Below are 6,263 nucleotides of genomic sequence, written 5' to 3' on the forward strand. Positions count from 1 at the left end.
CCAAAGAAAGGCAATGTCAAAGAATGTTCAAATGACCGCACAATTTCACTCATCTCACACGCTAGCAAAGTAATGCTCAAAATTCTCCAAGTCAGGCTTCAACAGTATGCGAATCATGAAGTTCCAGATGTTCAAGCTGGGTTTAGAAAAGGCAGAGGAACCAGAAATCAAATTACCAACATCTTTTGGATCACTGAAAAAGCAAGGGAGTTCCAGAAAAACATCTACTTTTACTTTATTGACTACACCAAAGCCTTAGACTGTGTGAATCACAATCTTGGACTTAGTTACTCTAATCAGTTTATACATGTCTGGGGCTATATCATTCATTCAAAGGTTGTGCCCTGTCCAGTCCTGTCTCAGCTGTAGCATGGAGTTTGGAGCTAAAGGAACTTGCCTTAGAACATGAAGTGATGAGGATATTTAATAACATGGAAGATACCAGTGTCTGTTGTCTCCATGGAAGCCCCAGGCTGAGCAGGAGTCTCTCTCCCATGGGCAGATACTCCAAGATAATGGCAGAGGCAGGGAGGAGCTGGGCCCTGCCCAGATAAAAGATAAAGAGACCACATATTTCTCATTTTTCAGGTCAAGGAGAACTTCCTGATTACACATGCAGAAAGACTGGGGGCTAAAAAGGAGGTGGTGCCAGTTCGCACATAATAGGCGGTATCAACTTTCTCATAGGCCTCTGTACTAGGATCCATCTCAGCTAAGAGGTATACCTGTACACAGGGGAGGACCTTGAGTTATACCAAATATGGACTCAGGGCCAAGCAAAGCAAGATGACTGGCCAGAGGAAACTGGGAAGAAATGCCCCATTAAAGTGATTTTGTTGCTGTTCAGTTGCTCAATCAGATCTGACTCTTTTCGAACCCATGGACTACAACACGCCAGGCTTCCCTGTCCTTCACCATCTCTTGGAAAACTCATGTCCATTGACTCAGTGATGCCATCCAACCATCGCATCCTCTGTTGTCTCCTTGTCCTCCTGCCTTCAGTCTTTCCCAACATCAGAAACAAAGTGTAAGTCGCTCAGTTGTGTCCGACTCTTTGTGACCCCATGGACTATGGAATTCTCCAGGCCAGAATACTGGAGTGAGTAGCCTTTCCCTTCTCCAGGGGATCTTCCCCACCCAGGAATCAAACCAGAGTCTCTAGAAAGCAGGAGTTGGATTCATTCCCAACTGAGCTATCAGGGGAGCCCAGGGTCCCAACATCAGGGTCTTTTCTAACGAGTTGACTCTCTGCATCTGGCAGCCAAAGTATTGGAGCTTCAGCTTCAGCACAAAGGCACAGCTCTCTCTCTCTCAGCCCACCTATATTTGTCTATTCACAGATACTTTCTTCTTCCTAATAAACTCTTGTTTCACTACTTGTTTACTTGTTTCACTACTTTTCTTTTCTTTGTTGAAATTTATTTCTAGAAAGTAGACAAGCCGGGGCCTTGTCACTGGCCACTTGCCTGGTGGTCAGTGGCTGGGACCCAGTGCTCACTGCTGTGGCTTGACTTCACTCCCTGGTTAGGGAACCAAGACTCTGCTTCAAGCTGCTGCTGGCCAAGGCCACTTGAGATCAAGGTCACCAATAGGACCTTGGGTTTGACGTACTTGGTCAGTGGCAGGGACCTCGCTCCTGCCCCCCGCCCCCACCTAACCCTACTTTTCCTTTGAGTTTCTTACTGTTGTGTCTGGCTTTAGCTGCTGTACTAGGTCCTCAGTGACGTAGATGGTAAGGAGTTGTTACCAAATGTAAATTTGCGTGTTTGATGCACAGTGAGGCCAAACAAATGCTGTCATTTGGGGCAGTGAAAGGTTTATTGCAGGGCCATGGAGACAGAGACAGGTGGCTCATGTCCCCCAAACCCCAACTCCTCGAAAAGTTTCAGCAAAGCATTTTTAAAGTCAAAGTGAGGGAGGAGTCGCAAGATCCGTCATCAGCTCCTCCACAAATTATCTGATTGGTTGATGGTGAGGTAACAGGGAGGTCATTATCAATCCTTAGGTGCCAGCAATTCTGGGAGCTAAGTACTCATGATCATCAAGTAGTTAATTTCTTTCACTTGGTGGTGGTTTTTAGCACCTGAAAAACTCAGGAAATATGCATGAAATTCTTTGATCTGGGTACTTTGGAGAGGAGCTACAGCAGAGGATATGGGGGAAGGGTCTGCACCTGGCAAGGCCCCACAAAGTCCTGCTCAGTTAGAGTTAGGAGTACAAGAGGTTTAGTGAGGGGGCGATGTCTGTGAGAAATAAAAGGGAGAAGAAGCAGGCTTGGGCTGGGAAAGCCCCAGACTGCTAAAGAGATTTGACCTTATCAGTTAACCCAGTTAGAAGTTCTAAAGTAACTGCTACCCTCAGAGCAGTCCCATCTTAGCAGAAATGACTATGTCCCCATCTCCGTGCCCTGCTGAGTCACTGGCTGGGAGTCTCTAGGAATGAACCTGGCCAAGATGCAAAAGCCTAGGTGAAGCCTGGGGGTGCCAACAGTGGTAAGGCGTCAGCTCAGCACAATCCTTGTAGCTGTCGGTAAGTTAATTTTTGAAGTGAGATCTGAGTTTTGTACCTTCATGGCTGCCACTGCTGCACGGTTGTCTGGAGACCCTCTTACTTTTCTCTGCCCTGCTTTTTCATCATTGGGCTTATCCAATATCTTTATGATAATGTGTGCTGAAAATATCAGATAATGAATCCAGAGGCCTGGGTACTACTTGTGTTGTTTGCTAAAAACATTTGAGACCAGGGATAATTCATGCACCTTTGCACATCTTCTGAAACCTCCAGGATCCCTCCAACCATCTGAGTTCATGATTTGTCCTGCGATTGCCAGGGTTCTACCTAGCATGCTTGCAGCTCTCTCTTCCAGAAAGCGTGGCTTTTCTTGCCTGGTCTGGGGGTTGAGAATGGTGATGCTTTCCTGGCCTGCAAATGCTCTTTGGGCTCACCTATGCATGCCGCTTTTCAGTTTATGTGGATGCATAATGTAGGAAATCTCCATCCTACCTCCTCGTGTTCACTCTTTCTAGCATATGTACTGAGCACCCATTACATTCTAGGTGCTGTGCTAGATCTGAAGGTGCCAAGATGAAAATGTCCTAGTCCTTCCTCCAAGGAGTCTAGTGGTATCAACCCGGCCAACATGCAATTGCCACGGGAGTGGGGAGGGTTGTGGGACTTCCCTGACAGCTCAGCAGTGAAGAATCTGCCAGGAATGCAGGAGACTCAGGAGATGTGGGTTTGATCTCTGGGTCGGGAAGGTCCCCTGGAAAAGGAAATGGCAACCACTACAGTATTCTTGCCTGGAGAATCCCATGGACAGATAAGCCTGCCGGGGGCTACAGTCCATACTGTCGCAAAGAGTCGGACACAACTGAGTGACCGAGCACGCATATGTACATGCTGAGGGCTGTATTTGGCCTGGGTGCTGTGGGAACTCTGTAGTACAGGTTCCTACTCAGTCTTGGGGTTGGGTGTGTGTGTGTGTGTGTGTGTATGAAGGGAGGTTGTCTAAAGACAAAATGGATGTTGAATCCTCATGGAAGGCAGGGGTTCCTCAGACAAGGTGGTGGGAGGAAGAGCAGGTGAGGGGCAGGCATTCCAGGTACAAGGCCCACAGGCCCAAGGGTTCTGTGGGCAGAGAGGAGAAACTGTAAATATTCAGAGCATGTAAAACATCAAGTGAGAAGGAAGCCAAGTTGAAGGTGTCATACAGAGCTCTGTGAGAGAGCCTATCCTGAGGGCAGACTGGAACCACAAAACAGCTAGACCCAGCAACAACCAAGAATTGGCTTTCTCACACCTGCTCCCACACACCGGAGAGCAGGGAGGAAAGTTACCACAGCCACACCCCAGGGTGCTAGGGTGCCACAGATCTTCAGAAGAAGGTGGGTGTTGCTGGTGAAAGCAGTCTGGAGGTGGTGGGTATGTAAGTGTGTGGTAAATTCTCCTGTCTCAGCAACATTTGAGGTGTGTTTTTCCCCTAGGTGCAGTTACAGATGTCGCTCCACATCAAGGTCACGGCAGGGTACTTGAGGTTCCTGCAGACTGTAAGAGGCAGCACACTGGGGGGCTGAGACCTCTGGTCTCATTCAGGTGGCACCATTCACTACCTCGAGTGACACCCTGGCAAGTTGAAAGCTTTTTCAGTTTCCACAGAGCTGCTTTAGAATAAAGTGTTAGTCACTCAGTCGTGTCTGATTCTTTGTGACCCCACTGAATGCAAAGAAATAGAGGAAAACAACAGAATGGGAAAGACTAGAGATCTCTTCAAGAAAACTAGAGATACCAAGGGAACATTTCATGCAAAGATGGGCTCAATAAAGGACAGAAATGGTATGAACCTAACAGAAGCAGAAGATATTAAGAAGAGGTGGCAAGAATATACAGAAGAACTGTACAAAAAAGAGCTTCACGACCCAGACAATCATGATGGTGTGATCACTCACCTAGAGTCAGACATCCTGGAATGTGAAGTCAAGTGGGCCTTAGAAAGCATCACTATGAACAAAGCTAGCGGAGGTGATGGAATTCCAGTGGAGCTATTTCAAATCCTAAAAGATGATGCTGTGAAAGTGCTGCACTCAATATGCCAGCAAATTTGGAAAACTCAGCAATGGCCACACGACTGGAAAAGGTCCGTTTTCATTCCAATCCCAAAGAAAGGCAATGTCAAAGAATCCTCAAACTACCGCACAATTGCACTCATCTAACATGCTAGTAAAGTAATGCTCAAAATTCTGCAAGCCAGGCTTCAGCGATACATGAACCATGAACTTCCAGCTGTTCAAGCTGGTTTTATAAAAGGCAGAGGAACCAGAGATCAAATTGCCAACATCCGCTGGATCATGGAAAAAGCAAGAGAGTTCCAGAAAAACATCTATTTCTGCTTTATTGACTATGCCAAAGCCTTTGACTATGTAGATCACAATAAACTGTAGAAAATTCTGAAAGAGATGGGAATACCAGACCACCTGACCTGCCTTTTGAGAAACCTGTATGCAGGTCAGGAAGCAACAGTTAGAACTGGACATGGAACAACAGACTGGTTCCAAATAGGAAAAGGAGTACGTCAAGGCTCTATATTGTCACCCTGCTTATTTAACTTCTATGCAGAGTACATCATGAGAAATGCGGGGCTGGAAGAAGCACAAGCTGGAATCAAGATTGCCGGGAGAAATATCAATAACCTCAGATATGCAGATGATACCACCCTCATGGCAGAAAATGAAGAACTAAAGAGCCTCTTGATGAAAGTGAAAGAGGAGAGTGAAAAAGTTGGCTTAAAGCTCAACATTCAGAAAACAAAGATCATGTCATCTGGTCCCATCATATCATGGCAGATAGATGGGGGAACAGTGGAAACAGTGTCAGACTTTATTTTTTGAGGCTCCAAAATCACTGCAGATGGTGATTGCAGCCATGAAATTAAAAGACGCTTACTCCTTGGAAGGAAAGTTATGACCAACCTAGATAGCATATTCAAAAGCAGAGATATTACTTTGCCAACAAAGGTCCGTCTAGTCAGTGCTATGGTTTTTCCAGTGGTCATGTATGGATGTGAGAGTTGGACTGTGAAGAAAGCTGAGCGCCGAAGAATTGATGCTTTTGAACTGTGATGTTGGAGAAGACTCTTGAGAGTCCCTTGGACTGCAAGGAGGTCCAACCAGTCCATTCTGAAGGAGATCAGTCCTGGGTGTTCATTGGAAGGACTGATGCTGAGGCTGAAACTCCAATACTTTGGCCACCTCATGCAAAGAGTTGACTCATTGGAAAAGACCCTGATGCTGGGAGGGATTAGGGGCAGGAGGAGAAGGGGATGACAGAGGATGAGATGGCTGGATGGCATCACCGACTGGATGGACTTGAGTTTGAATGAACTCCGGGAGTTGGTGATGGACAGGGAGGCCTGGCCTGCTGTGATTCATGGGGTTGCAGAGTCCGACATGACTGAGTGACTGAACTGAACTGAACTGAACTGACCGTAGCCCACCAGGCTCCTCTGTCCATGGGATTTCCCAGGCAAGAATACGGGAGTGGGTTGCCATTTCCTTCTCCAGGCCATATTCCCCAGCCAGGGACTGAACTCTTGTCTCTTGCATCTCCTGCATTGCAGGCCCATTCTTTACTGTCTGAGCCACCGGAAAACCCGAAATAAGGTAAATCTGACAACAATTTCAGGAAACATTCTTCTCAGAAAGTCTATTTGGAAACCTAAAATTAGCACCAATACTCCAGAAAATAAGGTCCACTGCTTTTCTAAAGTG

General features: G+C 46.6%; 1 long non-coding RNA gene across 1 annotated transcript; it reads left to right on the forward strand.

Moving 5' to 3' along the window:
- Nucleotides 1-2,125: 2,125 nt before the first annotated feature.
- LOC147375911 (uncharacterized) lies at nucleotides 2,126-4,186 on the forward strand. The gene is made up of 2 exons (XR_015160583.1): nucleotides 2,126-2,529; nucleotides 3,984-4,186. It is a non-coding gene; the product is annotated as an uncharacterized LOC147375911 (long non-coding RNA).
- The last annotated feature ends 2,077 nt before the right edge of the window (nucleotides 4,187-6,263 follow it).

Source organism: Bos grunniens, chromosome 3 (genome assembly GCF_055505025.1).
Source record: "Bos grunniens cultivar Pamir isolate PY7600 chromosome 3, Bosgru_T2T1.0, whole genome shotgun sequence".
Taxonomy (NCBI): Eukaryota; Metazoa; Chordata; class Mammalia; order Artiodactyla; family Bovidae; genus Bos; species Bos grunniens.